The sequence below is a fragment of the Fukomys damarensis genome, unplaced genomic scaffold (genome assembly GCF_012274545.1).
Source record: "Fukomys damarensis isolate Sample0158 unplaced genomic scaffold, DMR_v1.0_HiC HiC_scaffold_36, whole genome shotgun sequence".
Classification (NCBI taxonomy): domain Eukaryota; kingdom Metazoa; phylum Chordata; class Mammalia; order Rodentia; family Bathyergidae; genus Fukomys; species Fukomys damarensis.
Window position 1 is genome coordinate 42,961,068 of NW_022900948.1, and position 12,849 is coordinate 42,973,916.

The window sequence follows — 12,849 nt, forward strand, 5'->3', positions numbered from 1 at the left end:
CTCTCTCTCTCTCTCTCTCTCTCTCTCTCTCTCTCTCTCTCTCTCTCTCTCCATCTTTCATCTGTGTCTTTTTCTACATTTCATTTGATTTTCTTTTTTTTAAATTCTTTTTGGACAAGTTTTTGCTAGTAGGAAGCATTGAACTGACTTCATAACCTAGGCTGGCCTGGCCTTGAACTGCTGATGATTCCCTTGTCTCCGCTGGAATTACAGTCACGCACTGCCATGTCTGGGGCATGCTATGCTTTCTGCCAGCCAGGAGGGCTTGGCCAAGCAAGCCTACCTTGGCCTCACAGGATCAGAGACGACAGCATGTCCAGCCCCGACTGAGACCCACACACAGGGCCTCTGAGATAAAGGAAAGGGGCCCAGGGAGCACAGAGGGAGCTCCTGTCCCTGCAGATCGTGAAGCTCTGGCAATGTCCCCATCTCCTGTTGCCTTCTCAATCTTGCATAATCCCGACCATGGGGTGAAAAAGAGCAGATACCTCGATGCATGTTTTTTAAAGAATTAATGGTAATTGACTTATCTTTCCTAAATTTATTAAAAGATCGATCAGCTCACCCTAGCAGAAGATACCCTGTATCACATAAACAATTCTGCCGAGGTGGACGACACATGCTGTCTCAGCAGCTGTCCTGAAGCTGTGGCCCTGGGTCTCCTGTGTCTGGGACTCACTCTGCTGAGGGCCCTGCAGACCCAAGCCCAGGACCCCCTCAGATGCCCATCCTAGTGCCAATTTTAAGCAAGCTCCCCTTGCAGACTGACTTCAAGGATGGCCAAGTAAGGATCCTTAAAGTGTAGCTGCAGGAAGATTTCAGGGACAGGGATAGTGGCAGTGAAGGGGAGGGGAAACAGAGGGACTGCTATGGTTTATATCTGGATGTGCCCTCACGGCCTCATGCGGTCATAGGTGGGGCTTTTTCAGAGGTGGCTGAATCTAGAGTGTGTGACTGATTGATGGTGCAATGCAAGGATTAAGGGTGGGTGATGACTAAATCACTCCACTGATTGGTTTGGCACTGTCCTAATCCCGGTAGCCTGGATACAATAGAGGGGACAGAAAGAGGCTCGTCTTATCCCTTGCTTGTTTTGTTACCTTCTGCCTGCAATGAACTGTTTCTCCTCTACGGTGCCTGCCTGCCATGCTGCCTGCCTTGGAGCCAGCTGATTATGGACTGAAATCTCTACATACTGTGAATTGAATAAACCTTGCCTCCTTTCACTTTGGGTGGTGGGCATCCTGTCTCAGCAAGGAAAAAAGTAACAGACAGGGACTCATGGGCAGTGCTGGGTGCAAGGATGAAGATTCACGGAGTCCAAGGCCAAGCCGAGTCCAGGGCCAAGCCAAGTCCAGGGGGGACATCTTCAGTACTTGCGTAGATGGAAAAACTGATTCTGTCAGGCTGACCAACCAGCCACTATCCCAGGGTGACCCCTTTCCTAAAAACTCAGGGCTGACTCCTTGCCTAGGTTCCCTCCTGGCCCTGGAGGACCCAGCTCCTGCAAACCTCTTGGGGAGGCCATTTCCAGGTCCTGCTGCCCAGAGGTGGCAGTAGGGACAGTGTGGGAGGGGTGGCTCTGGGGCCATCCTTGGGCTCTGCCTGTCATCATCTCCTTGAAGTTCCAGGGCGAGTGGTCCATCATAGGCATGGTGGAGAACTCAGGTTGGAAAGGAAGTGGAAAAATCATTACATTCACAGTGGTGCCTACAAGCTGAAGGATGACCACAGGTACAATGTCACTACCAGAGCGCTCAGGTGAAGCAGGCACTTCCTTGGCATTTGAGAGGCCGAACAGTGTCACAGCCAGTGGGTGACCAAGCCGAGGTTTACTGTGATTCCTCTCACTGCTGTGCACTGAATCAATCTTCCATACTTCCTCCTTCTCCTCCCCTTTTTCTCTCCTTCCGTTCCTCCTTTCTTTGTCTCTTCCTCCCTCCTTCTATAAATAGTCAAGGTTGGCTCCAACAAAGACACAATCAGAAGAAGCAAGACAGAGAGTAGGGCCTCTGAGAGGGGAGGAGGGTGCTGGATCCAGCCTGGGCTGGGGTGGACGGGGCTCAGAATCATGCGGCCAGGGGCCAAGCCTGTGTCGTCTCCCTGCTTACTATGCCTCCATCTCTTCTCTCATAGGTGCTAGGAACATGCACTGTGGATGAAAACATTTGTCCCATAAGCTAGGCCTGGCCAGTTTGCCGTGGACAATATGATACGTGCGTCCTGAGTGTGGGGTCCCTTGGGTGGGATTTGGGGGGCAGAATCTTCCTAGAAGGGCACAGGTTTCACTACACTTCCACACTGATGGTGTCCTTTGGGGGAGAACCTCTGTTGACCGGTTGGGCACAAAGAGGACTATGCTTTCCCATGGACAGGACAGCAATGACCCTTGCTTTCTACCCTGCAGGTTCACCTGGATTAGACAGCTACATAACAAGAGTGACAGCCACTGACTACCATCAGTTCACCATGATGCCCAGTGAGTATACATTTGAAAATACGGTGTTCTTCCAGATCAAATTAAAGATGGGTCCTGACACCATCCCCTCAGCAATCTGGCCTCTCACAATGAAATGAGAAAGTCCCTTTCTCTGACATCCTGACAAGTCTCCACTTCAGGAGTTCCTCAGGGAGGAGGTCTTTCTACTGTCCCTCTGTGGGAAAAGGGTATAATGTATCATTCACTCATTTAACAGTATTTATGGAATGATCTGGGAGTAGTAAGTCACAATGGTTGTCCAAGCACCTCTGCTCTGTTGGAACAAGCAGCAAACCAGGTCATAAACTCAGCACCAGCAACTAATTAAAGGGACAGAGTTTAAAATAAGGAAGATGATTTATTTGCAAAAGGTGGGGTGGGGTAAAAGAGAAGATAGACAGCTACCCTGAAGAGTAGGGGGCAGCAGAAAGGTGGATACCCTGAGCCCTTGTCCTGGGCTCTTTTTGTGAAGGCTAGTGACTCTTTCCCCCCGATTGGAACTTGTCATAATCTGATTGGCTCTCTGTCTATCTTCAGCCCTAAAGTGGACACTTTTGTCTGTATTTATTTTGGTCCTTTGAGACCCTTTGGTCCTTTTGTGATGGATAAGTGGTGGGGGACTTACAGAAAAGCAGCTCAGAGATAGTGATTAAGTAAAGGGGAAAAATGTGAGCCTAGTGCAGTAAAACAGTGATCCTAGAGTGAGGATATAAATATTCAGTAGGTATAAATGTATAGGTGTGTGTCTTTTTGAATACTAAATACTAAATACAAGCCTTTAGGTGGCTGCCCTTTGTCTCCCTTGCATTTTATTGGAGGTGGGCGAGGGGGCTGGTTACCCCGGTCTTTCATGCTTCTGGCTTTACCCATGCTTTTTCTGTCAACTCTTTCTGACAAACTCACATGTTAATTGTGTTACTTCACACCTTTCCAGGTCTGGTTTCTCTCCCTTTCTGTACCTTTGTCTTTCTAATTGCTTGAGTCTAACTGCAGAGACAAAAGCTGCTTGTAGTAAGATTAAAAAAATTAATTTTTGAAATAAAACTTAATGAGGCCCTTACTTTTTCACTGTCTCCTTAGCCCCTCTTTCCCACATTTCCCCCACCTGAGACATCTATCTAACTGCTGGTTCTGGCTTCTTTGAGCTGAATGGTGTTGTGGTTGGTGAGGGGCAGTGGATGGAAGTCTTCAGCAGGGAGGGCTTTCCAATGGGCCTCAGTAAAAGGAGGAAATCTCCATGTGAGGTTCCATCTGAAATACCATTTGAAGTTTTATGGCATTTATTCTTTCTGTAACAAAGTAAGAGAGAAACTTGAGACAGTATGACCCGAAGAAACGCAATAGGCTACCAACAGGCCCAATAAAGTTAACAAGTGGTCATGGAAGGAAGCCATTCTCTAACTTGCTGTAAGACCTGGGAGGCCAGGGAATCTATAACCTCCTAGACTTCTAATCATTTGGCTTTTTGTATGATAACTTGAGTTTCCTGTTTGGAAATATTAATGTGTGTGCATCAGGTATCATGTAATACTGCACAGACAGTCCCTTTACAGGTAAGCATCTAGTCCAGAATTTGGCAGTATTTCAGCACCATTTATCCAAGTGAATTGAAAGAAATCTTGAGTTCTGGGTCACCTCAGGTATACTGGCAATGGGGTTAGATATTTGACCTGAATTGGCAAGTATGCAGGTAAGTCCTCTAATGCAGCTAGGGTGGCTGTAACTCCTAGAAAACATGAGGGTAGCAATGTCTCACTTTTGTCAGGACAAAGAGATATCAGACTCTTGAATATGAGTGTGCTCTACTCATTTCAGGTCAAATAATTAAAGGTAGTTACATCAGGATTAGGGCTTAACTGAACAAGTGCCCAACTTTCCTTACACTTACAGGGATATAAGCACTGTATTTCCCAGATTGAAATTCATTTTAGATTAGGGATTTCCCATAGAGCAAGTATCCAGGAGGGGAACATAGAAGAGCTGGAGCCTTCTTGGTGAGATTGATTGAAAATAGATTTTAGGGTCTTCCTTGAGGAACATTGCTAAAAATGCTATTTGGTGTTTGGTTTCCCCCTCTCTTTTCTCATCATCTTTTGTAGAGGTCACAGGCCAGTTTAGTGTGTATGTCTGACATTCTGGGTTGTTGGGAAAGGGGAAATCTGTTCTGATACTTGTGTATTATATCCAGTCAAACATGTCAATCCTATCTATCATGACTGTGATAGGGGACTCCTGAGGGACTGCCTGTCATGGCTATGATGTTGTGGATAATCTACAGGTTTTTACCCAAGGGGGTACTGCGACCATCTAGAGGTCATAAAGCCAACAATTAGGATACCCTGAAGTCAGGGCCTCTGCCATCTGGATAAGTGAGTTGTTATGCCAAGCTATTTTTCCTAGTGGTTGTCTCCGCCCTACTGAAAATGGACAGAGGACAGACCCAACTAGGGCAAGCAAGAGCATGAATAGTGATTCCATCCTTGAGGTAAAAGACAACTAAATTGAAGCCCCAGCAGTGAATTCCACAGTAAAACACACAGTTGAAACAGAGGGTGTTTAAAACCCTCCCTATCAATCATAGACACCTTCCTCTGACAGCTGTTTCTTTGGTAGGGGACAGGCAGAGGAGAAGTAATTCAATTTGTGTTGGGGTGAAATCAGAAAAAGAGCTCTGGAACCAGAGATGACCCACAACATCACTGAGGTCCTGTGTGGTGGCTATAGAATAAAATTGAACCTCTCGAGACAGTATGTACAGGAAATCTTAAAATTGAGGTAAGGAAATAGACATCATCTATACCTATAGTAGACAGATTTAAGTGTCATTTATCTTTGTTTTGTCTTCTGAAAAGGAACTTGAGGTCTTCCACAAGTTCACAGGTATAGGTCATCTTGGATATAGCTTTGGGATAATCTTGAGGTGTATCAGCATTTCAGCTCTTGGAGGCAGTTCGTAGGTTCCCTCTGGAGTAATGAATCCAGGAGTTGTGTTCCATAGCCTTAACTGAAGTGTGATGTGGGAGACCAGATGGGAAGAGTGAGGTCTAATTGAACTCCTTGGTGAGCACTGAGAAGAAAGTGGGCATGCAAACATGCTGACATGCTGCAGGGAAAAATAAAAACGCCTGAGGCTATGTTGCTTACCCAGACAAGTACCATGGAGGGTGGGAGATAGATGAATCCTATGTTATTCTACTAGCTTGTGCCCTGTCTGAGTGAATATAGCCAAGGTGGGGACATTCACTTGAGGCTGTATGTCCAAGTGAGACATGAGCCCCCTGGCCCCAGATTTTAACCAGTTTCTGTGTCTCTTCATTTTTCATTCCTGTCACCCTTTGGTCAGGTTTAAGCTTGTAGGCTGGTTCCTACAGTGGGGGGTGGAAAGGATCACTGTGCAGGGGCCTTACTCCCAGGTTTTGTTTATGTCTTGTATGTCTAGAGACTTGACCAGTACCAGGGACCAAGGGTAGAAGAGAGGCTTGCTAGATAGAGTGGGCCTGGGGTCCATTTGCCTCAAGGCTGACAGGATTTGCTGGAACTGGGCTAAGGATCTCACTTGCATCAAGGCTCCCTTGGTTTTCTCATCAATTAGGATATCACTTCTGAGGAAGGGTCTCCCATACAAAAGTTCAAAAAAAAAAAAAAAACAGTCCCTGAATCCTGGGTGTATTTCTGGCCCACATAAGGGACAAAGGTAGGATCTGTTTCCAAGGGGCCTTATATTCCTGTGCCAGCTTGAGCAGATGTCTTTTGAGTATCCCACTGGCTCATTTTACCTGTACTGATGATTGGGACAACTCAGCACAGTGAAGCTGATATCCAATGTCCAAAGATTTTTTTAGACTCCCTAAGTAATTTTCAAGCAGAAGGTGGGCTCATTGTCATTTTGGAGACTCTGAGGCACCCCAAACCCTGGAATAATCTCACGGATAAGAGCCTTGACTATTTTTCAGAACTTTTCAGTTTGGGTAGGAAAGGCTTCTATCCAACCTATATGGAAGTCAACCAGGACTAAGAGGAACTGACTGTGTTAGACTTCTGGCACATGGGTGAAACCACTGTGCTAGTTTTCTAGAAAGCTGCCCCAATATTGCACTCTTGGCAGTTGTAATCAGGCATCCTGAAGATTGGTCCTCAGACATACTTCATATATTTTAATCACCTGTTGCTACATTCAATCTTTGCCCCAGGAAAGACTTGGTGACTAAAGTTTTTCTGTCCCAAGTGACAGTTTTCATGGATACTCTTAATTACTTCCCATGCCAACTCTTAGGAAAAAAAACAACTCTTAGAGGTGGCTCACCGTCCTTCAGAATGAAAGGTCCATCTGTGACTCTTTGCATGTGGAATTTTCTTATCAGAATAAACAGGCAGGCTAGTAGGCAGCAGAGTAGTGGGTCACAAGAGGGAGCACTTCGGCTGTTGAGAAGCGGCTAGATTTGCTTCCTCATTGGCCTTTTTATTGCCCACAGTAACAGTCTTTTCCTCCCTGGTGCTCCAGAAAGTGAATTAACTGTCACTTTTCTAGACAGGTGAACAGCCTCAATGAGCTGTAGAATCTCTGGGACATGTTACATGGGAGTTCTGTTAGAGTTTAACAGGCCTCATTCCTTCCAGATAGTGGTATGAACATGGAACACATAAAATGGATACTTAGAGCCAGTATAGATGTTTACTCATGCATCTTTTGTCAGTGTCAGCACTTGGTGAGAGCAATCAGCTCTGCCTTTTGATTTCTTTTATCATGAAGTAATAGACCTGACGCCAATACTCCCACATGGCCAATCACTGCATACACTTCCTTTCTAAGTACTTCCTACACAAAGGAACTGCCATCAGTGAACAGCTCATCTTCTGGGTCACTGAGAGGTTGATTAGATAACCCTGTCCTCAGCTGTTGGGCATGGATCAGACCCTATGTACAGTTGTGTTCACAGCTCTCAAGGATTAGGCTGGAAGGTAGCAAAATTATGACTTTGGCAATTTTCAATGTTTACATCAGGGCCTTCCAACAAGAGAACCTGACATTTCAAAATCCATGCATCAGTGACCCAGGGGTGGATTGGGGCATTAAGAAGTCTTCCAATATCATAGGTGGTCTTGATCACAAGAGTCTTTACTTGTATGAGCTTATGAATCTCAGGATCTAATATGTCTTCTGTTTATAAAGCCTGCAAAGAGCCTGGCCATCTTCTGTCCACAGCATCTAGTTTTTCTTTCTTTCTTTCTTTCTTTTTTTGCATAAAAAGCTACTGGCTGATGGCTAGGCCCCAAAGACTGGGTAAGAACCCCTAAAAGTACTCCATGTCTCTCATTCAGGAAGGCAGTATACTGGTTTTGAGTTGGGAATCCAAATGTAGGAGCTGTTTGCAGGGCCTTCTCAAAGATTTAGAAGGCCTGTTGGGCCTCTGGCTCCAGACAAGGAGATGGGCCCCTGTGTCCTGGGTCTTTTTGAGAAGCTGATAAGGGAGCAGACCTTTCAATATATCCTGGAATCCAAAATCTACAAAACCTAGTAGCCACTAAGAAGGCTCTCAGCCATTTGTTATGTTTAGGCAAAGGGAAGTACAGGGTGGGTTGGATCCTTTTTGGACTTAACACTCCTTTGCCATGAGAAATGAGCAGCCATAAATAGGTGACCTTGGATTGACAAACTTGAGCCTGCCCTTGGGATATCTCATAACCTCATGAAGCTAGAAAGTTGAGGTGGGATTGTGTTTCCTTCCATACTTGGGTCTCTATCTCCAAGGAGCATCAGATCATCCATATACTGCAATATAGTGATGCCTTCTTTTATCTACTCCTGCAGATCTTGTGCTAGGGTTAGGCCAAGGAAATGGGAATCTCTGAGGGAGGACTGTCCAGGTCAATTGTCCCATCCCTGTAAGTGTATTCTCACAGGCAAAGAGGTCCTATGTTTCATGTGCCAAAGGAATACAGAAGAAAGTGTTTTTAAGATCCAAAACTGAAAGGCAGTTGGCTGAGGTGTTAGCACTGGTATTTGTGTAGAGATTGTGTATGACTGGATGCACTGGGTACACTGGAAGTATTGTGGAGTCCTGGAGGAAGCAGGATTTGAACTTGAGCTTTGGGTAAAAAAATCTCTCTCCAAAAATGGGTTTGGGGTTTCAGGCATTATTAGAAAGGAATAAAAAAATGTAATTCTTCCTAGGTGCATTTCATAAGCTGAGAGAAAAGTCTTTCCATGGTGTACTCTGAGACTCCCTGGAGTGTAGCCTTGTGCATAGAGTATGGTCCAATGGAGAAAGCAAGGACAGAAAAATGCATCAGTGCCAGTGAGAAAGTTAATGATCTTGTTCCCCACTACTAAATCAGCCTGGGGTTTTGTTATTTGAACAGGAGTGAGAAAAGCCTGAATATGGAGCTCTGGGGTTCCTCATTGGAAGTGTCCTCTGCCCTAAAGTGGGTATTGACTCTTTCAGTGTGTCCCCTGGAATGTAGGCAGGGACTGGGACTGGGAGGTTTACTTTGGGTTCTCTTTCATTGGGAGCAATCCTACATAAGGGAAGAGAGAGAAGAGGGGGGAGGACACTATATTAAGGATTTGGTGTGCTTAAAGGAAAGTGCACAAGGCGGCGTTCTAGCATGACTTTTTGGAATATAGCCTACAGGTTCAGTGATCAACCCCAAACTACTGCAGCCACCAACAACCTTGCAGTAAGCAAGGCAGTGCTGTTCCCTCCCGTCTCCAAGATGTGCATTCCCTGAGAGTTGTGTCCCTTATCTCCTATCCTTAGGGCCATCCTGGAGGGTTGGCTGCAGCTAATCCAAGCCTGGGTAGTGACTGTTTCCTGTAGTTGTCCTTTAATTTCCTGGTCAGGGAAACAAACACGTGATGTGAGGCATATGCAGTGCTGCTCCACTGGAAAAAGCAGCTCACCAGGATCACAAACTCAGCACCAGCAACGATTTAAAGGGATGAGTTTAAAATAAAAGAAGACAATTTGAAAAAGGGGTAGGGTGGAGAAGATACATAGCTACCCTGAAGAGTAGAGGACTCTGGAAAGGTGGACACCCCTGAGCCCTTGTCCCTGGCTCTTTTTAATAAGACTAGCGACTCTTTCCCCCATGGGACCTGGGACCTGTCACAGTCCAGCTTTCTGGTTGTCTTCAACCATAACCTGGATACTTTGTCCGTATTTCTTTTGGCCATTTGATTCCTTCCTGCCCTTTTGTGATGAATAAGTGGAGTGGGGGGAATTCTTATAGAAAGGTGGCTTAGAGTTAAGTTAGTTAGTGACTAAGAAAAGGAGATATAAGTGTCTCTGGAGCAGTAATATAGTGACCCTAGAGTGAGAGTACACATACATAGCCTGTATAGATATATGTGTGTATCTTTTTATATACCAAGTAAGAGTTTTTAGATGGCTGCCCATTGTCTCTTTTGCATTTTATTGGAGGTGGGTGAGGGGGCTGGTACCCCATGTGTCTAGTTTCATTCATGCTTTTTCTGTCAACTCTCTCTGATAAATTCTCATGTTAATTGTGTTACTTCACACCTTTCCAAGTCTGGTTTCTCTCCCTTTCTTTACCTTTGTCTTTCTCATTGCTTGAGTCTAACTGCAGAGGCAAAAGTTGCTCTTAATAGGTATTTTTATTAGTTTCTTTAATGAAACTTAAGGAGATACTTATTTTATTTTTTCCCTGCCTATGGACACCTTTTTTTTTCTACAGTATGAGTAAAGGAGATATGACTAGGGGTCTCCTTGACACCAGCTATGGCTACAGATCCTGTCCACAACTTGATTCCAGTATACAGTGAATTTATGACTTGGGTTTCACGCCTTGGGAAATGTAGTTTTAGGCCAATCAGCATGGAGAATCTGTTGTATAATTTGATGATTTGGGAGATTCTCAATCTCTCCAGATTGTAGAGTATGTTGACAGTAGGAAATGCCTTTTTAGGAAAGAGGCCCTTGAGAAACCAAGGATATGGCTCCAGGAGACCTGCTAATTTGGGGAGGAGGTGGCCAAGACAAGGTACTGCAGGAAGTAGGGAGGAAGTGGCCTGGATGAAGATAATCCAGATTATGGTGTGGTAGCTTGGAATAGGGGACCAAACAATGTCAAGAGGTGGTAGACCAGGGCAATAGCAGCACCCAGGGATGTAGGTAGAAACTGGGGAACTGTGAACCACTCCAGTATTGGCAAGAACTGGTTGAGCTCCTAGAGATGTGTACTTGGGGTAGCAGCAACCAACATTGGGCAGGCCAGCACCTGTCTGAGTCTCTGGACCCAGAAGGAAGCACCGAGTCCTGTGCCCTCTGCCCTCTGTCATGCCTGCTCATTACATTGTGCAACATGCCACTCAGGAGAAGTGATTCAGAGTCATGGCAAGGGAACATGTGGTAAAGTCTGTGTCACTAAGCCTTATCCACAGAAGCTCACACTTTCTTCTAGACCATGCCTCAGCCTATGGAGAATGGGGTTCTAGTGGGGCAGACCAAGGACAAAGTCTTGGTGGTTGTTTTCAGCATTGCTCTTCTCTGCCTCTTGCCTACCTCTCTGTCCTTCATTCCATCTCCATTGTTCCTGTATAACCCTGCTTTTTTATGTCACTTCTGGTGGGCCCCAACGCTGCTCAAACCTGCATGTATGGAAACCAGAACAGGGGACAGATTGAATTCCCGAGATGCAAGAACTGAATCCTCAGGGAGCCCCTTTCTGCTTTTTTGGGCTGTGTGCACTTCCTGGGGCTTAGGGAGGCAGCATGGGTATGGGGCCAAAGCAGCCAGAGCTCTCCTGGAATTTGGCCACAGCAAGCCCAGCATGGACTTGATCCAGGTGCAGCTGCTGCTAAGCGGACTCAGAATGGGATTCTGGGGTGCTAGGCTTGTCTTCTCATAGAAAGGGCTCAGCACCAAAGCATTGGCAGGGGATTGAAGGCTCATTAAATGGTTCTGCAGTACCTAGGAGACAGCATGGGAGCCAGCATGCTGATCCTGCAGGATCAGTTCAGTAATTAAGGAGACGATCAGAGCAGGCCATGGGAGGTAGGCAAGTGTGTGGCATGATAATGCAAGTGCCACAATTCAGTGTAGACCATTGGAATAGTCACATCTCTGGGTAGCATGGAATATTTAGTCCCCTCTGTAGTCAGGGGTCCGGTGGGAAGAGAGTGGTGAGGAAGTGGAACCTTCACTATCTTGTCTGCCTGCACACTGTGAGTCATCCCAAGTCTCACTGTCATGTCCACATGGTGGTCCTTATTCAACCAACCTAGGACAGCCTCACAGCAGAACTGTGGATCTGACTCTCATTAACGCCCTGCTGTACTTTGAAGGGGTTGCTCAGAACTCCTGTCCGAAGGCAGGATACCACCAACAGCCCTGTGATTATCTGGTCCTCCAGCTTCTGCTCTAGCTGGCAAGGATGGGTCAAGCTTGTGACAGTCCACCCGAGCCATAGGCATGACTGACATGGAACTCATGTGAGTCCCGGCATGAGACACTATACCCAACAGTGCAAATGTCTTCTCAGATCCCATCCTTTTCTTCAAATTGGGAACCTGAGGGAGGGCTGGACCAGGATGGAAGTCAGCAGGCAGGCAGATGAAAGAGGGTATTGAGATGTCACCAGCATGAGCAAAGGCAAAGACCAACACAGATATGAGGTCAGTGCGCCAGCCATGAGCCATTGGTTTTAAGACAGGCTTGGTATCAGTGCAGAAGGAATGGGCCCTGCGCAGATCTCTGCCCCACCCTTACCACCACTGCCCACCTCCCAACCCATTAGATTCCCCCTCTGCAAAGTGAGTGGCTCTGCTATTATGGGGGCCACATAAAATGGAACCCAATACCCAATGAGTCCCCACACTAAGTTGTCTCTTTTTCTCTTTTCATACTGGGGATTGAACCCTGAGCCTTTGCACTGAGCTATACCTTAAACCCCACCCATTTTTTGTTTTAGAAATTACCTGATGTTATAGATTGTGTTTAGGTGCCCTCCAAAGCTCCATGTGGACATAGGTGGGTTTTTTTCAGAGGCGGGTGGATCTAGAGTGTGTGATGCTGGAATTGATTCATGGTGCAATGCTGGGCTGAAGGATACTAAGATTAATGGTGTGAGTGCTGCCTGCTTTACATAGTCTGGATAAGTTAAAAGGGGTAGAAAGATGCTGTTAAGGTTCATTGCTTGCTTTTTCTGTCTTCTGCTTGTCACAACTGTTTCTCCTGTGTCAAGCCACCCTGCCTTGGAGCCAGCTGATTATGGACTGAAACCTGTACAAACTGTAAGGCAAAGAAACCTTTCCCTCTTTTTTCTTTCAGCTTTAATTGAATTTATTGGTACATTTTAGGGATACAGTGCAGTTACATTCATTGTTGGGATCTCTTGTACCTCTACATGAC